Below are 24,739 nucleotides of genomic sequence, written 5' to 3'. Positions count from 1 at the left end.
ATCTGGGTGATGCAATCTGAACATATAAGCTAGATGCAGTGGTTAATACCTATACTCAGCAGCTACAAGAGACACAAAGATAGGAGGATTGTGATTTGAAAGCAGTCATGGTTAAATCTTAGCTAAATTCTATCCCCGAAACAGAAACAACTAAACAAGAAAATCAAGCTAGGCATGATGGTTCACATCTGTAATCCCAGTTACTTGGGAGATAGAAGCAGAAGGATCACAATACAAGGCTGGCTCTAAGAACAAGCTTTAGGCTCCTAACTGAAAAACGAAGCACAAGGGGATGGGCCTGTGACTGGCTGTACCTTCTGGCTTGAGAATCCATGGTAGGCTCTGCAATAGAAAGCCACAAGTTTAGGAATTAATTTTGTTAGTAAATCTAGCCTGCTATTTCAAGTTGAGATTATATTGTGGGCCATTGAAATTCAAAGTATAATTTTATCCTCTTTCTTGGTTTTCTGTCTTCATAGTGAACCATAAAACTCGTGTCACCCACAGAGGCTGAAGTATTTTTGTCTTTTGACTTTGTAACCAATCTTGTTTTTTCACTAGCTTTTTCGTCCTGTGGTTTTCATTAGATTTTCTGTATGTTTTTCTGAACGTTACCGGTATAGTTGGGAAAGAAAGTACCTCTAAGATCCACTGATAAATGAGTTTGGGACAGATAGCTGATAAGAAAGGAATGATAGTAAATTATTAAATATCTAAAATTAGTTTTCAAGAAAATAGTTCAGACTTTAGGAATTGCCTAGTAGTTCACATGGTTCATCTTTGGCTTTGACTGAACTTGTTTGACAGAGAAGAAATATGACTTTTGGAGTAAGGAAAATTGAAGTTTAGGAAGACCAGAAATAGGAAGTAACAAATAATCAATTCATGTTCAGGATATTTGTTGTGCTAGGATTTTGCCAGTAGAGATGGTTGCTCAGGACAACAGTCAATTTGGATGTAAATTTTAATGGAAATATTTGTATGCAGTTTACACAAGCAGTAAAACTCCACATTACTAAAATGTTCCCTCTTAGTTTCATTCTGTTTGAGTTCATTCCTCAGCGTTTTGATCTCATATGTATATTTTTTAAACTACTTTGCACATGTTTTTTTCTTTAAATGATATTTTGCTTAAAATATGGTTTTCTATATGCTCACTGTGGCATATTGAATGTGATTGATTTTTTTTCCCACCTAGGGGTCAGGAGATCTGATTTCATAGTAAACTGTTGGTTCTCTTAGCAAAAGACTTACTACTTTGGTGAATTCCTACATTTTTTTTGTAGCTTTTTATGTTATAAAATGTTCAAAAGTAGACCTATGAACCATTATAAATATCACTTTATTTTGGATAAAATCTTAGAAATATATTCATTCATAGTTTTTTTTAAGAATACAATAATGTGGTGCATGAGGATTTTGGAATAATTTGTTACAATGTATGCAAGAAGAATTATTTAAATTTAATCTTTTCTGTTATTTACACTACACTGTATTTTGCCTCTAAAATTACACAGTATACCTAATTCCATGTAGCCATGTGTTCAACATAATGACTTAATGATTAGTGGCTTGTCCATAAATTGTACATATCGACTTTGCTTATTCAATTATCCATTATCTATTTAAAATACATATTGCGTAAATTCAGTAGTCATGCAGATTTATATCTGAAGTCTTCTGTTGGATTTATGTGTTGTTTTCTCAGTAACCTAAGGCTTACTCGTAACTTAGTTATTCTCTGATAAGACCTGCTTTGATTGGTTAACATCGACCTTGCTGCCTCTGTACCATATTCACTGCCAGTCCTTATGGGCTGCAGAGTTACGACCATCATAAATAAAGCAAGCATAGAGAGAAGGAAGAGATAGAACAGACCATTTATTGTCTTGCATTTCTGGCTATCATCTAAATCACAATTGCCAGGGGAAAGTGGAATTTAATGGTCATTCTCAACAAGGTTAGAGATGGAATGCACATTTTTACTTCCATGTTGTGTTTTGTGTTTATATCACAATTTGGTTCAGAATAATGATGATTCCATAATGACATTTTTATTATTCAGGCTTGATGAATTGGATTGGGAACAGTAGTTTATTTTATCTTTCCAATTCACTGTGACTAACAGTTGACAAGAGTGAGAGACGCTAACTCTTGCTGTAGAGAGACTATGTTTAATGGTTTTTAATGAAATGCTAGCGTTAAAAAGGAAACATCTTTAGTCTAATTATGCCCCTGGCAGATGAGGCTTGCTCCTTCTAGCGTGGTTATCGGGAGCTCCATCTAGCTTTATTTTGCATGTATACCATGAGAATGACAAGTAGAAATACGTAAGATATATATTCAATAAGCTCTGTGTGTATTATGTGTGGGTGCCAGTGCTGGGGCTTGAAATTGGGACCTGGGCACTGTCCCTTAGTTTTTCCACTCAAGGCTAGTACTCTGCACATGAGTCACAGTTCCATTTCTTGCTTTTTGGTGTTTAATTAGAGGTAAGAGTCTTGTGGAGTTCCAGCATGACTGGCTTTGAACCACATCTTGAGTAGCTAGGACATAGATGTGAACCACTAGCACGAGACTTATTCAGTCATCTTAATATTACTTTCATTGTATCTTAACTGTAAAATCATCTTTTCTTTTCTTTTTCTTTCTTCCTTTTTTTTTTTTTTTTTTTGTCAGTCATGGGGCCTGAACTCTAGGCCTGTGCACTGTCCCTGAGCTCTTCAACTCAAGGCTATTGCTCTACCACTTGAGCAATAGTGCCACTTCTGGCATTTTTGTTTCTGCTTATGTGATGCGAGGAATCAAACCCAGGGCTTCATGGATGCAAGGCAAGCACTCTCCACTGAGCCACCTTCCCAGCCCCCAAATCATCTTTTTCAAGTCAAATCAGAAACCTGCAGACAAGAATGGACTTTCTTTTAGCTTTGGCTGCCAAGCCTTCCCTCTGCTCAGACGCTTCCCTTTTGCCAACCTGTTACCATAAACATAAATTACTGGAATTCTTGCTGATTTCTCCTGTTTATGTGTTGAAACACATGGTAGGTAAATCAGTAAGTGCTTTTTATTATATAAAAAGGCGTTTAAATCTGCATTGATGCTTTCAACATGTTTGAATGGAAGAAATCCATAACTACCTCATTTTAATTAATTTTTGAATGGATAGCATGTAGGGAAGATAACTATTTAGAGATAATGATTATTGCTAATGAAGTGAAAGATTTAATACCTCCATTGGAAATGGAGCCAATCCAAAATAAATACTCATGATTCTATATGCTTACTAGTTTGGTAGTTGCTAAACTGGTTTCTTTGTGTTCTTTGTCTTGACAGAATAAAAAAGAAAAAAAGAGATGTTTTATATGAATTGTCCTGTAAGTTTAATAATGCCTTATTAGATACTATTCTGCTAATAACGTTTTTCAAGTTTGTATTTGACTTTTTAAAAAATTAATTTACTTGACTGTTATTATAGAAGTTATGTACAGAAGGATTATATTTACATGAGTCAGATAATGAGTACATTTCCTTTTGCAGAATGTCTAACTTTTATAGACACTCAGATACTATTGGAATCAAAATTATGGAGCATAACTTGAAATATAATTATGAGGTATGAATTAATATTCTTTACATAAAACTTTTTAATTATTTTTATAAGACTTTGACTATTTACCCTTTGAGTAAAATATTCAGCAGGTGTGCAGCCATGCTAGTGTGGCCCATCTTTCTGCCAAGATAGGCTAAGGATAGATGCTTCTTGGCTTCAACAGACTGGGCAGTGAACAACCCTGGTTCTTAATTAACCCTTCATCTTTTTCCTACAGGAGAATACTCGTAGGACCCTAGATCCATGTTAAGAATAGCTCTTTTGCCATGATTTATAGCTATTGGAATATGTGTTAATTGATGATTACAAGACTTTGTTACTGTTCATTTTTAAGTGTTGTAGCAAAGAAGATTTAGTCATTGCCACCCTAATCTTACATGGGGTTTATAGTCATAATCTTGGTGTGTTACATGGTCTAGAATTTGAGGTCATGATCGAAAGAAATGTGTGATCACACTGCTCCTCAGTTCTTAGAGGTATTTTTTTCCTAGGACCCTTTATGATGTTCCAAGTCCATGATGTAAAATATTTGCAAAATATTTTCATATAACCTATGGCTGTCCTCTCTTGTACTTTAATCTCAAGATTAAAGAGAAAACACTATATTAATACCTGTTATACTCTTGTTTGTATGCTTTATTATATTGTAATAACAAGCAAAAATGTCTTCACATATAGTAGTTTTCTCCAAATATTTTCTACCCAAGGTTGGTTGAAACAATGAACAAGAAACCAACCATATTTACATGGCAGCTAATTAAAAAAAATAAGCTGATAGAGTTTCTCTGTTATCTTTCAGATAATTGGATTTGTTAACATCCATAGCAAGAGTGTAAGGACAGAAAGAAACAGTCAGAGAAAGTGTGTATTTGTGTTTTTATGGTTTATCCTGGAGCCCCCTTGTATTTTCTTATGTACAAGTCATGAGAACCATTTATCATGACTCTGGGGATCTTGAAGAATTTTGTGTCTTACACTTGTGGTTCTAGTCAGGAGCTTAACATGCCCCTGTTCCCTTGTTCTGTTTAAGGATTATACTTACATCATTTCTGTCATTGTATCCAGTATCCCCTTGGAATGGAAGTGAAAGTAAAACATTAGCAACCCCACTATTTTTACAAAGATGACAGATGCAATTTATAAATTTAGACAAAGCAAATAAAAGGAAGAGCCCTTCAGAAATACTAATATGTCTATAATTATACAGTGGAAATAGCCCCTTTGAACACCATAGAGGATTTTTCTCTTCTCTTGTCTTGGTATGTGAATGTACTTACTAAAAAAAAATTCATACACTAGATACAGTTCCCTCTAGATCTCATTTCATTTCACTTGATGTAATATTTTTTGAAAATTAATTCTCTGCTTTAGTGAGTCAATGTAAGCAGTACTTGGTGACTGTTGTCTGATATCAGTGGGAAGCAGGGGACTTTTTTTTGTCTCTAATACAAGCACCACTTTGACAGTGGCTGAGGACTGATTTCTGCTCATCTCTAATTTTTTTTCCTTAGCATTTTTTATTTTCTTAATTTTCCTTTACCATACCCCTCTGACATAACAAAAGGAAGAATTTTTGAAATGTAGTTTTATTATTTGATAGGTCTTAATCTCTTCAAGGACAGAAAAATTGACATTTTCATAAAATGTGCAATCCCAAGGATATTTACAAGTACTTATAGCTTCTTGAGTGGAAGAAATAGCTATAAATGTATAGCAGGTCGTCTAACCTTTAATTCTTGGGCATTTGAAAACTTAACAGATATGTAGGTAGATGTTGCTGAGCAAGGCAGCATCTTCCTTCTGGATCCTAACTGGACCCATTTGAACAAAAGAAAACATAAAAAGCAGGTAGCACTCCACCCTAAAAACTTCACTATGTTTATGAAGAGAACAGATGCAATTAGTAAATTGAGGCAAAGCAGCTTAAAGGAAAAGCCCTCCCATAATTGCTTACATCCTTCTCAAATCTGAGGCCCGGTAGTAGCTAAGACAACATGGCATATGCTGTAGAGGGGATGGGAGTGAGGCAAAGAGGAAGAAGTCATTACAAAAGCCATTGAAGGAGCATCTGTGGTGGGGACAAAAAGGTAAGCTGTTGGGGAGGTGCTTCTCTGGAGAAGTCACATTTACGATACAGTCTAAACATCAGAGGAATCTAGCAGGTGGGCTGGGAAGGCAAAGCCTCCCTGGCTACTTGAAATACCAGTACAGAGGCTCTGAGGATGGGATAAAGTTGGTGTACCTGAGAAGCAGAAAGAGGGGTAAAGGTTACTGAGTGACCAAGATGTGTAATTTCTCTATAAGTTACAATGAAATCTTCACAAGTTGTTTTTTTTAAGTAAGAGATTATTGATAATTTTTAGAGCAATTATTTGCACACACAATTATCCATTTATGTGCTACAGAAACACCAAATCTGACCTGGTGTACTATGCAGAGCAAAGCACACTTGGTTTTTAGTGCCTGGCTGCTTTCACTGATGAAGATTCCAAAGGATTGCTTGTCCAAAATTCCAAATTTGACAAGAACTCTCAATCACTTTCATGTAAGGGATGCCAGGAGCAGTTCATGTTTTGATGATGATGATGATGATGATGATGATTCACGGTTATGAGATTTTTCAAAGACTGTCTTAAGTGACTCTGAGCCTGGGGTGTAGGTGCTCTCAGCTTGCAGGCGGTGTTTGTCAGGGAGGGGTGGTAAGTGACTTGCTCAGCTGCACAGCAAGTCATACCTGCTTCAGGTCACCCACAGAGTGTCAGATATGGGGTTCAACTGGTAATTTGTGTATACATACCCAAAATTTAAAAGAAAACTGAACAAAACAAAAACTTAAGCCATTAAGTCATGAGGAATTCATTTCCCTTAGACATATAAAAAGATTGTGATTACAATAAAGAAGAGTATCTTGTAATTTAATAGAATTTTTGGAAAAATGTTTTTTCAAAGAGTACATAAAACCTAGTTTGGGGCATATATCAAAGCTTACTAGAGAAAAAACAGAGTATAGACTCTTCTATAATGGCATTGTTCATTGTAGTCTTCAGATCCTACAGTGTTTAAATTTGCATCAGTAGTTTAAATTTGCAGTGTTTGGAACACAACAGGCTCAGAATTAAACATTGCATGGTACACATCCAAAAACAAGGATACAACAGCAAAGAGATTAGGGGTTTGTCATGTTTTAGATGATGTTAAAATCTCAGTGAATTGCTTGTGCTTTGTATAACATAATTTGATGGATTCAAACTCTAGTTTAACATGAATAGTTAATATATCTTTTTATATTTAAAGGTATTCTTACGTCTACCCAAGTTCCAAACTTTCCAAAATATGATAGTGTATAAATGGTGGCTACTACAGTACCAACTTTTGCTGATTCTGTGCCCTATTGGCGGCTATCTGTAAACATTTCATACAACACAAGATTTGAATGATTGCTTTCTGGTCATTAATTTTGCTGACTTTAAAGCTCATGGTTTTATAGGAAGATAGTGTCTTAATACAACAGGTTTTTCAGTTTGGTTTTTGTAGGTTTCCCCCGCCCCCCAGCTAGCTTAGTGATTCCTGCAATGTGTTATACTTCCTTTTTTAGTCAAAATTCTTTATGAATGACTGTGTCAAATTTTTTAATTCTTTCTCTTTAGAAGGAAGCTTTCAGTGAATGACAAGATTCATGGATAAATACAGAAGAAGTTTTTGTTCTTAAGTGTAGAGAGCAAGGAGTTAATATATGTCCTACCCATCCTTAATAATTGCTAATTCCTGATCATTTCTTCTCCTCAAGAGTTCTACTCCATGCATATTCTTTCCCGGGGATTAATTGAAGGAAAAATAAGATTTCACCTGTTTTCCTCCATGAATACAGCATGATTTAAAATGATATCTCTAGTTCTTATGTGCTTGATAGAACTTAGTATAGAACTTAAGCCCTTTCCTTTGAAAGATGCTGGAGGGTGTCATCTAGCCTGTGTGGATTCAGCCAGATGTCCACGGAAGATGTGAAAACAGATGCTGTGATCAAACGTGACAGCAAGCCTTCCTGCTCTCTTTCTGGATTGAAACGTGGCACCATCTTTGTACCTACCCTTTCTCCTTCCCTTTTCAGATACATCTTCAAACTGAGTTGGTCTTTTTTCAATCTTTTCCTGTCTTTTGTTCCTCTTTCACTCAGCAGGGTCTCCACGTTGCCACTTTATTTCACTGAATTCTTAGAAGTGTTTTCTCTGGTTATTTTTTTTTTTATTTCTATTGGAACTCATCCCATTGATGGCCCTTCTTAACTCTGCCATCTCCCTTCGCAGGATCTCTGGTGTGATCCCAGCCTGCTTAAATTCTTTTTTCTGGTATTTCTTTCTCCCACCATGACCCTGGGATCATCTTGTCTTTTCTGCTTCTCTACAAATGCCTTCCGCGGCTGTCCCGGATTCTCTTCATGTACACTGCATCATGGGCGCCTGGGTGCTCTGCTTTGATGGGCACACTTGGCTCACTTTCTGAATCTGTGCTCTCTTGCTCTCTTGCGCCCTCCCCACACCCCTGGTTCTTTGATCTACTCTCTACTTTTCCATCAGAACTGACCTAATCTTCGCCCTCTATTCTCAGGTTCTTCTTGATGACTCCAGGCCAATACTGATCTTTCCCCTTTGAGAATTTCCAAAAATGTCCATTGTTGATATTAGGAATTGAGGTCTTGAGTTGTGCATTTTGTGTTTGTGTGTGTGTTATCTCCAAATGATGTATGTGTGTCTAGAATGGATAAATATAACAACAGCTTTTTCAAAGCAATGGTGAATACATGATATGCCCCTCATTAATATCCATTGACTACAAATCTTCTATAATGTAGATAATTTAAATGATTAAAGCCTACCTGGTTGCAGGTAGGCTTTATTATATCACGTTGCCTTTGTTTTTAGGATCATTTTCTTTCTCCACATTGTCTTACCCTGCTCATTATTACAGGTCAGTCAACAGACCTTATTTTTCCAGGTGGACTAGGAAGCAGCTCTCAGCATCACCAGCAACCTGGTCTTTGTTCTCATAATCATCATCATCCTGCCTATGGTATGGTGAATACATGTTTATGAGTGCTTTGATAATGACGAGTCCTCCTCAGTCTCTATGTCCAAGTATCCTATTTCAAAAAGCAGGAAAGAAAGGAAATTCTGAGATGAATTAAACCTTGTTCAGAAAACTTTCCCAAAACAGTAGGCTTATTAAACGTAGACAGAGCTTTATACTTTATTCCACATTAAAATATGTCATAGGTGAAAGAGATAGGGTGGAGATGAAAGGTAGGATTATAAGGAAAGTAAATACAAAGGGATTATGTACGAGCAGATACAGTATAGCGAGCAATAAAACAGACTACAGCTGTAGGACTATTTGGATTGATGACTGGAGAGGAAAAGAGAGTTAGGAAGGTTAAAAAATATTGAAATGTAAGAAATGTATGCATTATCCTGCCCATGTAATTGTAACCCCTCTGTACAGTATGTTCTCAAATAAAATAAAATTAAATTAAAAAAAAAGAAAAAAAATATTGAAATCCTGCATCTATGTATGAAGATGGCATAAGGAAACCCATTGAAAGCTGTTGGGAATAGAGGGGTGGAGGATGAGGGAAAGAGCAGAAAAGGCTAGTTAATCTGATTAAGGTATAATGAATACTTTTGTGAAATAGTTGGTGAAACCCCTTTAAACCACTAACATATCCTAAATAAATAAATGATAGGAAAGATAAAACTGGGTCTGGGGGCAGGGGTGACAGGTGGGCCGGCCGAGCATGAAGGAAGGTAACTAGGGTCAAAGTACTTTATATGCATATATGGAAATAGGACAATAAAACTTGTGCAAATTCAATAAATATGTGGGCTAAAAACTTAAAAAACTTCTCTGAAGAGGAAAGAAGGATGGCCAATAGACACATGAAGAAATGCTCAACCTCTCTAGTCATAAAAGAAATGCAAATCACAACAACATTGAGATACCACCTCACCCCAGTTAGAATGGCTAGAATCAAGAACTCTAATAAACAATAGATGCTGGAGGGAATGTGGACAGAAGGGAACCTTACTGCATTGTTGGTGGAGTGTAAACTTGTTCAACCACTTTGGAAAGCAGTATGGAGGTTCCTCAAAAGACTCCACATAGAGCTCCCCTATGACCCAGCAATCCCACTTTTGGGCATTTACCTGAATGATCACAAACAAGACCATACTAAAGCTACCAGCACAACTATGTTTATTGCAGCATTATTTACCATAGCTAAGGTCTGGAACCAACCCAGATGCCCCTCAGTAGATGAATGGATCAAGAAAATGTGGTATATATACATAATGGAATTCTATGCCTCCATCAGAAAGAATGACATTGCCTCATTTGTTAGGAAATGGAAAGACTTGGAAAAAATTATATTAAGTGAAGTAAGCCAGGCCCAAAGAAACATAGGTCCCATGGTTTCCCTTATTTGCAACTACTAGTATATGTCTGAGTCAAGCAGAAAAGGTCAGATAAGTTGACATTAGGGGAATGAACCCCAAGATACATCTTCAAATGTTTTTTTTTCTTTCATGCAATTGTTTCTAACATATTTATAAGATGATTTCTTTATTGCTTTGTATGTCCCTCCCCCACAGTATGACACCTGTTTTCACTGTATTTGATCTTGGTATAATTTGTGGAGGGGAAGGGTAAAAACAAATCGTTTAACTAGAGATACAGGTGGACCCATTGCAACAATGAGATGTAAAAGTCGTTATGTGGAAAAACGAATTTTACAACTTTGGTAGGGGGGAGGGAAGATCGGGTGGGAGTGGTGGGGGGAGGATAGAAAGGGATGGGAAGAGGAAACAGAGGAGGCTATAATGCTTGATAAGAAATTTACTTGTTATCTTGCCCATGTAATTGTAACTCCTCTGTACAGTATTCTCACAATAAAAAAAGAAAGAAAAAGAAAAAGAAAACTTGTGCAAATTGTTTTAAAAAGAGGGAGGGAGAAGAGGCACTGGCATAATGGGGATGAGTTTTATGAGTTTACATTATATACATGTATTGAGATATCACAATGAAACTACCTTGTTCAACTAACATACACTAATACACATGTTTAAAAAAACAGTTTTTAGTAAAGAGAAGAAACCTGATGAAATAGTAATTTACGTTAAAAAAAGAAAAGAAAAGAAAAGACAACACACTGAAAATGAAAAGTCAGTGGAGGGACAGCTGTGCAGTTCAGAGGTTTAGTAGGTAGGCGTCCTTGTTTGGGATGGGAGTCATGTGTTAGATGTATATCATTTCTTTCCTACTGTTTGGCAAAGGGGAACCTTACCAGGAGAAAAGCTAATAAAAATCCTCAAGAATTATTACCAGCAGTAGCTCCTGGGAATGCCAAAAGCAATGTGATGTGAAGAATCTCCAGCTGTTGGGACCAGTGGTGGTTCTGTTTACTTTAGCTTGCTTGCTGATCACACTGTCTCATTTGAGATCTTAAACACAGCCTGAATCTCAGATTGGTTAAAGTAAACTTGGAAATAAGAAACCCCTTCATCACCTGGACAGATCTGTGCTGTTTCGAATAAGATCTCACATACCTATCTAAATTTGAATTAATTAAAATGAATGCATTTTGAATTTTTTAAATTTTATTTTATTGTAAAGATGCTTACAGAGGGGTTACAGTTTCATGAGTAAGGTGATGAGTTACATTTCTTGTCGAACATTGTGACCCCCTCCTTTGTTTTTCTCCTACAATCCCTTCCTTCCCTTCCCTAGTCTTCATCATTCCCTATGCTTCTTTGATGGCCTCAATCTCAAGGAAGTGTCCATTTTGGACAGCATAGGATTTTGGATTTTTTTTTTTATTTTCACAAGGCATTTGACCAATAGAATGGTCAAATCTGTGAACACTTGAAATTAGGTGTAATACTAAATATGATTTAGATATGATATTAAATGAGCAATCATTTTGCTTCAATAATTAGAATAAAACGTTCATATGTTAAGCATATAACTTGCTCTTACTCTAGGGAAAGAGCAGAATGGCTGAAGAAGGGATGTTTCTCAGTAAGAACAAATTTCAAGTACTAAGTTTTGTCATTTTAGACACCTTCCTTAGGTTTCCCAGAATCCTCCAGTGGAGTTTGAATATGCATGTATGTATCCAGGCCACTTTTTTGTTACAAGATTTTAAGCACAGGAAGATCAAATCTCTTGGATCTGAAAGATCTGAGCCTTTGTAATTAGTGACATGGTGTGTGTGTGTGTGTGTATGTGTGTGTGTGTGTGTGTGTGTTCTGAGATTTTTACATATTTTCTCACAGTGATCCCTACTTTTTCTATTAATAACATTACTCCTTGGCATGACATTCCAAAACTCACTCCAGATAACAATATCCTTTTCATGGGAGGGCAGGAGATGGGCATTTTTAACTAGTGCCCTGAGCTTCTCATCAATAAAACACTAAAGTGAAGACCACTCTGACTATTGGCTTTTTGGGATTCATGATGCCACGGAGGCTTCTGATCTCCCCGAAGCACAGCCAGCATTCATCTACCATTAGAACTTGAGTACACCTTCCGAGGAGCCCGAAGCCTGACATTCAGTGCCCAGTGATTTCCCTTCTTTTATTTTTTATTTTTTCTTGAGGACTGGATCTCACTGTCTGTGCTATTAGTGTCACAGATGAGTTCACGCTGAGTAAAGGAGCCATGGCTAGATGTGAAGACTCCCTGTTTGGAGGGCTCACCTTGTTACTGCATTTATTAAAAATACTGTAGGGATCAATATTTCCATTTCAGTTCATTTCTCTGGCTATATTGTATTTCTGTAAGAGGCAACTTAAAAGATGATTTTGCTGGGCCTGGAAACTAATTGAAAGCAGGATAAAAGCAGGGCACCCAGCCCTCCACCCTTTGCATCTGTGCCCTTTGATCTGCCATTCTCTCCTGTTCATTTTGTAGTCATCTTGGGCACCAGGAAGAGCAGGATGTACCTATAGCCATTTTGTGACAAAAAGCAAACTGCCTTAGACAGGTAATGCCTTCTTATCCTCTTGCTGCAAAACTGCCCCAACAGAAGAGTACAGCCAAAACCCAGACCACCCATCGGGTTGGGAGGGAGACAAAGAGAAAGCTTCATCCAGGTCTGATCTGTGACTTTGGACTGTTGACAGATACCTTTTTCAGTCCCTGGCACAAATCCCTAAGGTCAATATCTGTTGCCCCTAAAAGAGCTGACCTGGTACTGCACCAGTCTTTCCTTGGCTGTTATGTAGGAAATCTTCTTTCTCAACTGACTTCTCCCTTGGATGATGGAGGAAGATAGTGGACAGGATTTCCTTGACCACGGGACTTTGGGCCTAGAGTCACTACCTTGAACATTTATTAGCCTGTATTATGTATTGTTAAAAGACACCGGAACACCTCTTTAAAATGTTTTATTTGCTTGCCTGTCTCTATGGAGGCAACATTTCTCCCTCTGTCGTTGAATTCTTAGTATTAGCAACTTATTGTTGGTTTTGAAATTCTAAAGATCAAAGATGTAATTTAAAAGAAATAACTTCTGAACTTCAGTAGGGGAGAAGATAACTACTGGTCATCATTAGATAGCAAAAGGTTATTTTCAAGTTAAAGACTTTTAAACTGAATAAATGAGTAATACAAATAAGGAGAGGTAGCTGGGCATTGGTGGCTCATATCTGTAATCCTCGCTACTTAAGAGGATGAGCTCTGAAGATTGCAGGCAGGAAAGTCCATGAGACTCTTATCTCCAGTTAATCAGCAAAGCACTGGAAATGAAGCTGTCTCTCAGCCTAGAGAGAAATAGCTAAGGGAGCACCTAGACCCTGAGTTCAAGCCCCAGTATTGATGCATTTGCACACACGCATGCGCATGTGCGTGCACACACGCACACGCGTGCGCGCACACACACACACACACACACAGGATAAAGAAGCAGACAACACTAAACGCAACTGAGTAACAATCACCAGCAACATGTACTGCAATGTAGGACTTGAAATTGCTTCAGATTTACGAATTCAGCAGTGAAACACACTTTGCATAATGAAATATTTATTTTTATCCATCATAGTTTCCAACTGCTCTCCATTTATCATGTTTACAAACAGCAGCCAACACATTTCTTTAACATGAGCCAAACATAATTTCCAGCTGTTCAAATGAATTCTTTTCAACTCATTGAAAACTGTCATCCAACAGCAAATCTCAGGAATCTCCTTTTACCTCTTTTTGCTTGTCCATTCACTTTTTTCTTTACATATTTATCCTCATGAATGAATGTGGCTTTCAGAGATACTTGGTGCTTTAGACATGAGTAGAAAAAATAAAAATCCATCCTTATAATATTTATCGTGTCATTCATCTGGTATTAATTTTATTCATGTGCCTTTTTTTAATGTGCCTTTTTTAGAGCTTGAACTCAGGGCCTGTACACTGTCTCTGACCTTTTTGCTCAAGGCTATCACTCTACCATTTGAGCCACACCTCCATTCCTGACTTTTTGGTGGCTAATTGGAGATTAGAGTCTCACAAACTTTTCTGTTTGGTCTGGCTTTGAACTCAGTCCTCAGAGCTCAGCTTCCTGTAGCTAGGATTACAGGTATGAGTTAACTCAAGCATGACTGCGTTTTTCTTTACTCACAATTTGAAAACACTACAAAAGCTTCCAGGCTTTAGAAGACAGAAAAACTAACTATAATATTATGTAAATTTCAAAATTGTCCAAATATGGAAATTCTGCTGTTCTGTAGAGTATATCACAATTATTTTTTATGTTGAGAATTCTGCCTGGTATCCTCATTGTATAATGGTAGAGACAGAGGCAAACTTTTCAAAACATGCTGAAATTAATAAATCTGACTGCGATATTTAAAAATATCTAAGGATTGGGGTCAAACACTGGTGACAGAACTTGCTGAGCCTGAATGAGACTCCGGCTTCAATTTCTAATATAAGTGTATTTATTCATTCACAAATCAATAAATGACTGGGACTAATTTTTTCTCTCTTAATTTTCTACCCTGAAACTTTATTGAATTAGATGTTCAGTTTTAAATGATGTCTGGTACATTAAGATTGTGTGTGTATGCATACACACACACACACACACACATCAGCAGCAGCAAATGGAGATAATTTCACCTCTTTCTTTCCTCATTGAAGACATTTTTCTGGCTAGGATTTCCAGTATTTTTTAAATTAATAAGTTTTTTTTTCTTGTGAAAATACTGTGCAGAGGGGTTACAATTACATGAGCAAGGTAATGAGTACGTTTCTTTTCAAACATTATTGCCTCCTTTGTTTCCCCTCTCTGCCCTCCCATTAACATCCCCTCCCCCGCCAAAGTTGTAAAGTTCGTTTCTCGACATAACATCTTATACATATCATTGTTGCAGTGGGTCCACCTGTATCCTTATTTGAAAAATTTGTTTTTTCCCTTCCCCTCCCCAAATTATACCAACATCAAATACAGTGAAAACAGGGGTTATACCGTGGGAAGGGAAACCATGGGACCTATGTTTCTCTGGGCCTGGCTTACTTCACTTAATATAATTTTTTCCAAGTCTTTCCATTTTCTAACAAATGGAGCAATGTCATTCTTTCTGATGGAGGCATAGAATTCCATTGTGTATATATACCACATTTTCTTGATCCATTCATCTTCTGAGGGGCATTTGGGTTGGTTCTATATCTTAGCTATGGCAAATAATGCTGCAATAAACATGGTTGTGTTGATAGCTTTAGTATGGATTTCCAGTATTATATTGAAGAGAAGTGGTTAGACAGGGCTTGTATATCTTCTCCTGATTTGTTTTTTCTTCTCTTGGGAGCAGTGTGGTTTGAATTCAGGATCTCTTGCTTGCTAAGACACTTAACACACATCCTCAGCCCTTGTGGTTGTGGTTGTTTATTTTGCTTTAGTGTTTTGTTTTGGGTCCCATACTTTATTTGCCTTAATCTGTTTTAGACTTTGATCCTCCTTCTGATATTCCCACATAGCTGATTACATCTTTGTGCACCTTCACAGCCCACTCATTGTTGCCATAGGGTTCTTCCTAACTTTTTCCACAAACTGGCCTCAGAGATTGATCCTCTCAATCTCTACCTCTGAAACAGCTGGCATTATAGATTTGTACCACCATACCATTCCTTTGAACTTGATCTTACAGGAAAAACAATTAGGTTTCACCATTGAATTTAAATAATACTAGTTGTGGACTTCTCATATGTTGCCCTTGTTGTATAGAAATACATTCCTTTCATGTGTAGTTTGTTGATGTTTTCTTTTTCATGGAATGTTGACTTTTATCAGATGCTTTCTTTTCATCGTTCATGTTTTCATGTGATATGACACACTTATTGATTTACATATGTTGAACTACCATTATAATCCAGGGGTAAGTCCCATTCAGCCAAGGAAATGATTCTTTTAATATACGATTGAATTTGGCCTGCTAGCATTTTGCTAAGGATTTGTGTATTTCTGTTGATCAGGTATATTGGCCTATAATTTTCTCTTACTGTCTTGTAAAGAAAGATCTTTATGGAGTAAATTAGAGTGTAAAGTTCTTCACCTGAACAATTGAGGGAGAAACCTGTAAGAGCTTCCTTTCATATTGACTCTATAGCTTACATAATGTTTTTGACTACCTCTTAGCTTTATCTTTTATAAACAATACCTTTTCTGACTAAAGCAAATAGCCTTTTAAACTTATTTTAAAATAGAAACTTTCCCATGACTTGATAAATTATATTTTAATGTTTAAGATTGGTTAAGTCTTAAGAATGCTCTACAATCACATAAATGCCATAAACTCCTCCGTGTTCTGCGAACTGAGATGTATAACAGATAAAGAGAGTCCTTGTTTACTATTTAAAACGCTTTGCATTAAACTATTCTTTGCTCCATGGAGCTGTAACTCTTTGCCTACAGAAGGCCCACTATGATATTTGGGTAATAATCTGTTAATTAATCTGTAATTAACCTGAATGCAGTTATTTCTGGTTTCCTAGGAAGCTGGTTCTTTATTAATCCTCCTGCTTTCCATTTATAGCCTTTACCTACTCAACTCATTTTTTCCCCTCTACGGGAAGGAAAATTAGCTTATGGTTATGCTCAGTTAAGTAAAGAATCTAAACAAGGTATAGGACTGTAATATGTGGAATTCTTGAATTAGCTAATGGTAAAGATATTTATTTATCAGTTTCTAATTATTTGCCATTAAAGTTGAATTGCTGAAAATAACCTTTTATTGTTGTGCTTTAGATTTAATGATCATTGTTTGTTATTTGATGAAGATAATAGCTACATTAGCTAGAAGGTCTCACTTCTTAAATCATATGTTTATATTCATATATACATATAGGTACAAAAATGTATACACACACACACACACACACACACACACACACTTTTTCTTGGCAGAACCCAGCATTGAATTCATGACTGGTACTTGTTAGGTAAGTGTTGAACTCTTTCACCCACACCATGGGCTCTTTTTTCTTTGGATTATTTTCATACACCTTTTCATGCTTTTGCTTGAGTTGACAACTGTCATATCTCTGCCTTCCAAGGAGCTGGTATAGACATGTTACCATAATGCCTGGCTTGATTTTGAGGTGAGGTAATAACTTTTGCCAAAGTTGACCTTGATCCATAGTCCTCCTGTCCATGTATCCCCAACATCTGGGATTACAAGTATGCACTGCCATATCTAGTCAGGTGCATACCCCCACACCTGGCTTGTTTGTTGAAAAGAGCTCTTGCTAATGTTTCAACATGTTTGATCTCTAATATTTCATCACATTCAGCCAATAACAGAGTCTTAAAAGAATAAGTGGCACAAGTAGACACTGCCTTGGGATCCTGCTGAAATGGATGCCATATATATATATATATATATATATATATATATATATATATATATATATCCACAGATTGTATTAGAAGTCTTGATGAATAGTCAGCAAGTCTAAAATAGAGGATATGTCAACACATGATCAAAGTCACCTTAGCTAGGGCATAATTATTTTGTTAATTTACTTGACTGTGGTAGTTGGATGGAATGCAGTGTCTTGGAGACAGACTTGCTTTTCACATGGGAAGTTTAGAGAACAGTAATGAGCAGTCTGCCTTTCCACTTGGTGCTGTGGGACCGGCAGCCTGCTGAGGCCTACACAGCTCTGCATGTAGACTGCTCTTCTCAACTGGGAGTGATTTTTGCCTGCCAGGAGATACTTGGCATTTGCAGGTAGATTTGTTTGTCATAATGAAGAAGCACTGTTGGCACAGAATCGATAGAGACCAGGGACACTGCTGACTACCCTACAGTACTCCAGACAGCGTCTCACTCCAAGACCCCATATGTGAATCATGCCAACGTGAAAAGCCCTGCATTCCGGCAGCATCAGTAATGACCTTTATTCACGAGAGATGGCATTTTCATGTTTGCCATTCTGCCCCTAGAGAGTATCTGGTCTTTGCTAAAAATAGACTGATTGACAAGGATGCAATTTTAGGGTTATTTGTTTTGTTGCTGTTATTGTCTTTTCATCTCGTACTTGCAGGAGGGGCACCTATTCCTGCTGAGCCCAAATGCAGGCAACTTTAATTGGTGCAAAAATTCATACTTGGATAGACATGCATATGTCAGCTTCACACATTCAAGACCATGGTAGTTTTCTGTTTTTAGGAGCATTAACAATTTTGTATGTTTGAGGCTTTATCCACATTTTAGAAAAATTTCCAAAGCCACATTAGGATGAATAGCCAGCTTGATGTTTGCCCATTTTCCTTAAGATATTTTGTAATGAAGTAGTCCCTAAAATTCAGCGTTGAAGAGGTATTTGATGATAGACTTTATAGATAAGGTCTATGCTGACTATATGTCGTACTCTATCTCTATAGTGCATTGCTAGGGGAGGAGATAGAAGATGGCAGGCAGAGGGAAAGGATAATAGGATTTACACAGAAATATTCACTAAGAGGTAATAAAAAATTGTCATTACATGACATAAACCAATCCGTAGGGCTAGCAACAGCACTAAGCATATAGATGCCCAATATAAGTACCACTTGATTTTTATTTGAAATAAGAATAATTTTGTGACATAGACTTGACTAAAATTTAAGTGTGCTCCACTCATTATCTGTGGAATATTAAAAATAATGTGAGCTTTCTTAGTAATTGCACATAAACATTCTATAAATAACAATTTCAATCTGAAGCCCTGAAAGAGTCCTGTAAACTGTAGTTAATTTCATGTGCATTTTAGCACTCCTGTGAGCAAAGTACATTATTGTTATCTCTCGAGGACAGCATATATTTCCATGAAATGCCTGACTGAAAGTTTTTCCACATGAAATAAAGTCTTGAAAGGGAAAACTTACTTATCCTTCCCTGCTAGCCATCCCCATGAACTCAGTGATCACAGTCCCTCAGGGTTCCCTGGTGATTGTATCTGCCGTTTATGGATGAGTACCTCTGCTTAAGGGCTTGCTGCAGTGCAGATTTGAAGAGTCATGGCTTCCAGGTCCAAATTAATATTATATGTATTGCAATTCTTTCTTGTTTCAACTGACAGAGACCCTAACTCAAAGTTGCATCAGTCCAGAAAGATATGTTAGCAGCTCCCATTGTTGGAAAGGCTTGTGGCTGGCTTGAGGGCCTGCAGTGGGAACTCAGATCTTCTCGTCTCCACCTTAATCTCTGCAGGTCCCGTTCTCATGGTTGCTATATCCAGCCTCTCAAACCGTATGGCAGAAGAGGAACTTACCTATAGCTTCTTTAGTCCTCATTATCTTTGGGTCACATCTCTATCTCTGAAAATCCATCAGTGCGGTGCTGTATTTTGTTGCATAGATTGAACTGTGGATTTGAGTGTATAGCCTGAGAGCACAAAGTAGAATTCTTGTGAAGAAAATTAACTCGCACACAAAATCAGTCTTGTCTTAACTCTATCTATGTCTCAGAAGCACCATTATAATGAATTTCTTAGACTATTCATTTTGGGTTTTTGTGTTGTTGGGGTTTTTTTGCTTTGCTGGGGAATCAGAACAGGATTTCCTCATCCTAGACAAGTGCTCTGCCACTGAAGTACACTCCTAGGCCACAAATGTAATTCTGTAAGTGTAAAACGTATACACAAAAACATACATATGATGGCACCATACATGTATTTTCCCTTGATTTCATTATTGACCAGTATTTTTAGCACCTCATGTATAATGATCACCAAAAAAAAAATCCCATTACTTCCTTTTAAATAACAAAAATATCTTAAACAGATGTTCTATATTTTTTCTGAAGTGTCTAAAAACTAGCAAGAGTGAACACCAGTTGTTCTTAAGGATAGTAGTTCATCAAATAAAATCTTCAGAGAGGGGCTGGGAAGGTGGCTCAGTGGTAGAGGGCTTGCCTTGCATGCCTGAGGCCCTGGGTTCGATTCCTCAGCATCACATAAGCAAAAAGAAAAAAGCCAGAAGTGGTGCTGTGGCTCAAGTGGTAGAGCGCTAGCCTTGAGCTGAAGAGCTGAGGGACACCCAGGCCCCACGACCAGACCCCCCCTAAAAAAAATCTTCAGTGAATCCTCACATCACGTACATTTCTCATTATGCATCATTTCTTTATATTGGGGGATGTTAATATAGCCAGAAAATACCTCTAGGTAAATTTGCAGATTTTAAGCAACATATAGTTCCAAGTTGTTAAAATGCTGTAGTTATGAAAGTTGGTCAAAACACATATCATCAATACAAAATAGGTTAGAGATTACATGAAAAAAATCCAAGAAAAACAAGTACTTCATGAGTCTAGATATATGACAAATCTCAAATATGCAGATTCATAGAAATAGAGAAAGACATAGGGGAAGTGGTAAGTTACTGTTTAATGGATATAATAATTAATACCTGATGAGTACGTTCTAGTGATCTGCTCTGTACAGTGGTGCGCCTATAGCAAATTACATTATACACTTGAACAGTTAAGAGGGTCAATAAGATCTTGTATTCTTATTATAATAAAAATTTAAAAAGAAGTTCAAGTGCCTAGTGCCTCTAGGAATGATGATATATATTGTATTATTGAGAAGGGCTGTCAGAGTTAAGCTGTGCTTCACTACAGTAATGATAACTGTGTGAAGTGTTACATAGCTTAGATAGATATCACCATTGCTCAGCATACGTATGTATCTACATATGTGTAATATATAGATATACACCAAAAAAACTTTAATGATATCATAGTAGTGACATTTAGTCATTTCCCAATAGTGTATTTTTTGTTGTTGTTGGCTATGGGGCTTGAAGTCTGGGCTTGGGCGCTGTCCCTGAGCTCTTCAGCTCAAGGTGAGCGCTCTACCACTTGAGCCACAGTGCCACTTCCTGAATCGTGGATTTTAATTGTTCCAGTTACTCCCTATTTGGGATGCACAATGATGCTGAGACTATGGATTCTGGGTTTTCCATAGCTTTTATCTCTTGGTAGTTGTCATATGTTTCCTTAGGTATATGAGACTACTGCCTATTTTACATTGAAGAGACATCTTTAGCAATTCTGACTCCTGATTAACTTTTGCCCTATTCTCAATTTTCTTATATTTGGTATATGTATATATATATATGTATTTTTTTTATTTGAGGAAGACTTGGCCAAGGATTAAACTTTAAAGCAATAGTGTGTAATATATATGTAATAATATGTATCTTTAAATACATAGATAAAACATATAGCTATCAGTACTAAGATACATACTAATATAATAAAAAGAACTACTTCTTTTGCTGCTCACATATTAGGGCCAGTGATCATCTGAGCTTTTGAGTTTCTTTCATAGTTACACATGATGGCACAAAGACTATCTTATATTCCCTTATAAATTTGGACAGTCATTTATTTAGTCCGCCTAGAACTTTTGAATTGGAAAGCATAAAAATTTGAAATTAGTGTAAATCTGCCAAACTGTCCCTCACCATTATCTTCTCATCTACAGAATGAAGATATTTCTCTCTCTCTTTCTCTCTCTTTCTCTCTCTCTCTCTACATACATATATATATATATACCCATATTATTTGCTATTTGCAAATTTTCTTTCAAATCCAGGTTTCAATACATACTTGAAAACAAATGAAAGTGGTTAAATCTTGTTAGTAAAATGTAAAAAGGAGTAGGGCACCTGAGAGAATGGCCTGTAGATGTCATCATCTTTGCAGTTTATAACATGGGCATCAATGTGGACACGTGTAGTTGCTCTACTTTGTATGTTTCTCTTTTCATAATTGCTCTAAGATATCAATTTAAATGTAGCTATTAGATATAACAAGCATTGTGAAAGATTTTGATGGTAACAGGAGCTTTACCTGAACTAGATGTATGAGTAAGCAGTTTTTCATAGATTTCCATTGAAATTCACCTCTCTTCCTTATCTGCCCATTTTGTCTGGTACTTTTTTTTTTGTCGGTCACGGGGCTTGAACTCTGCGCCTAGGTGTCTGGTACTTTTATTATGGCACTCATCATAGTCCACAGGTTGCATCCACTTCTGCTACCATAAATGTGGGCCTAGAATGCTAAATCTCCTTGCTCTTTCATCTTTCTATATTAGAGACTGGCAAGTAGTAGATATAAATGGGTGATTGTGTATGTGTATTTATATGTGTACATATGTATGTGTGTGAATGTATGTATATATGTGTATATATGCATAAATAATATATATATAAATATATGTATACAAATATATACATATATTTATTTATGTCATCTGCCTAGAGATCACTTCCGTTACATATTTGTGCTAGGCAAGCCTTCTGCCCCTGAGTTACACCCTAGTAGTTTATACATTTAAATGTAAATCCCACTGATCTTTGCTAAGCAATAAAATGAAAAATATTGGCAAATTCTACTTATTAGTGGTTAGCCACTAAAATCTACTATTTCTTGTGTTTTTATATTACTTCAGTGAATCAATTTTTATAAGAGAGCATCCCGTATTTTTGTTAAGTTTGTCTATAGAGAATTGTTTCCATGCTCTGAGGATTTACTGAGAGTTTACCATCTGTCTCTATTAATTAGTCTTTTCAATTTGATTGTTGTTTTATGCTAATTTTATACATGTGATAACTTCCTATTTTTTATAGTTTTGATACATAGGAAATGTGTATTCTCTATGTTTATAGAATTCTGAACTTGAGTACTACTTCTTCCAGTGATGATTGGCAAAGTCAATCATCCCTCTTACAAAATTTCTTACTTTTTTGTCTTTTATTTTTTATGAAAATTAAGCTTGTCTTTACTGAAAATACAGGAGTTTTGATTTTAGTTTTACTTCAGCAAAAGAAGACTAATGTTTATTGTTCCTTATTTTGGTATTTGATAAACACAATGTATAATTATTTAATCAGTATAATTATTTAATCAGGCTTTTGTTTCTATCTATATTATCCCTTAACTATTCTTTAAAAAATTTTCCTGCCTTTAAAACTTTAAAATTTGGAACTAAATTTTATATGAATATAACACTTCTTAAGCGTAACGCTGCTAACTGCACTATAAACATTCTTAAATTTGCCAAATATGTCATGCTTTTATAGTATCATAAAATGAAGAAGTAGCATAAAAGAGTAAGTTGTTTCTTTTGAATTCACTACTTTTCCTTGTCAGTAGTAAGGCTTTGGTCTGTGAGAGGTGGAAATTCACATAACATCCCCCAGGAAGAGAAAGAGTCTGATTTGAAAGCATTAGGGAATTTTTTTTTAATGAAAGACTGAATATATTAGCTGCAAGTATCTGCTGCAGTCCCTGAGACTGAAAAAAGAACCAAATTACACTTTTTTTTTTTTACAAAGAATCAGTAAGACTGTCAAATGACTAGATGTAATTGAAGAGAGACTTTATACATTGAAAGGTAGGTAGCATTGAAGAAAGAATGAGAGAAAGGAGCAAAGAAAAAAAGAAAGAAATAGGAGATAATAGAAATGAAATAATGAGAAATTTGAAGGACAGAATGAGATTGTCTCATTGTCTGATTGCTGAAGAGTGATGGGTAGAGAGACCTTGAGATAGGAAACAATTGAGCTAAAATAGCTAAGAATTATCTAGAATTGAAGAAAGACAAAGTTCTGCACATTTAGGAAACACATCGAAGTTCAGAAACCAATGATGTTAAACATATTAGACAGATTAGATACAGAACGGTTAGACTCTCAGCAGCCCTCTGGAACTGTCAGTGAACCAGTGGAAATCAGGAGCCAATATATTAATATACTGATGATGTTAAAATTAGTTAATTAACCCATTATTTAAAGTTAAATAAATACCTTTGCAGCCAAACAATAGTAATTACCCCCAAGAAAGTTTCCCTAACTGTTCTGTGAAGGGCGGAGGGGAATCAATGTAAGTTTCAGGAGGTGGCTAGCTCTGGAAAAAAGTTGTCTTTCTTCTTCAAATGCTTTCCTAAATTTTGCCACCTTGGTGAGTTGGTTACATTTGGAGAAAATTCCTTCTCTGGAAGTTGCAGATTTTTGTTTTGGCAACAATTGCATGCTACCTGTAACTTTATACTTCCTGAAACAAGTCATATGTCATTGGCTGCTTTTTTGGATAACAGATTCATCTGACATATTTTGGTTCAGATATCCAAGGAAGACACAAATACACAAGGAAAAGTACCCCCTTTGCTTTCCTCTTCCCATTTTAATTACTTATATCATTAATCTTTGTTTCAAAGAGTTAATTCCTGAATGTACCAGTCAGTTCTTAAAATGGACTTTAATCACAGGATCTTCTAGTCCTTTTTGTGATGTAGAAAATGTTTAACTCTGTCATGTAGTTGTATGATTTGTTTGTTTTACACTTCATAGTGTGAGGTCAGAGCTAATGCTACGAACATTTCTATAAAGAAGAGCATTTTCATTTCTGTGACAGAAGTGGCACCAAGAACAAAGATAGCATTGCATGGACTGAGGATACTTCCTGAATGCGTGATTAGAAGTGTCAAATCCCAGGGCAAAATCAATCGGTCGAGAGATTATAAAAACCTGAGGCGGAAAGGCAGCAGGTGTTGCTTTCTCGGCATTTCCGCAATTCAGATCTTTCTGAACAT

The 24,739-nt window shown here is 36.4% G+C and overlaps 1 protein-coding gene across 1 annotated transcript in view; it reads left to right on the top strand.

Moving 5' to 3' along the window:
• Window positions 1-24,739, top strand: part of Tpk1 (thiamin pyrophosphokinase 1) — a 237,946-nt gene that overhangs the window by 54,568 nt on the left and 158,639 nt on the right. The window lies entirely within an intron of this gene.

Source organism: Dipodomys spectabilis, unplaced genomic scaffold (assembly GCF_019054845.1).
Source record: "Dipodomys spectabilis isolate Male_0828 unplaced genomic scaffold, ASM1905484v1 ptg000034l, whole genome shotgun sequence".
NCBI lineage: Eukaryota > Metazoa > Chordata > Mammalia > Rodentia > Heteromyidae > Dipodomys > Dipodomys spectabilis.
The sequence above is the reverse complement of the archived record's forward strand: the minus strand, read 5'-3'. Positions and strand labels throughout refer to the sequence as shown.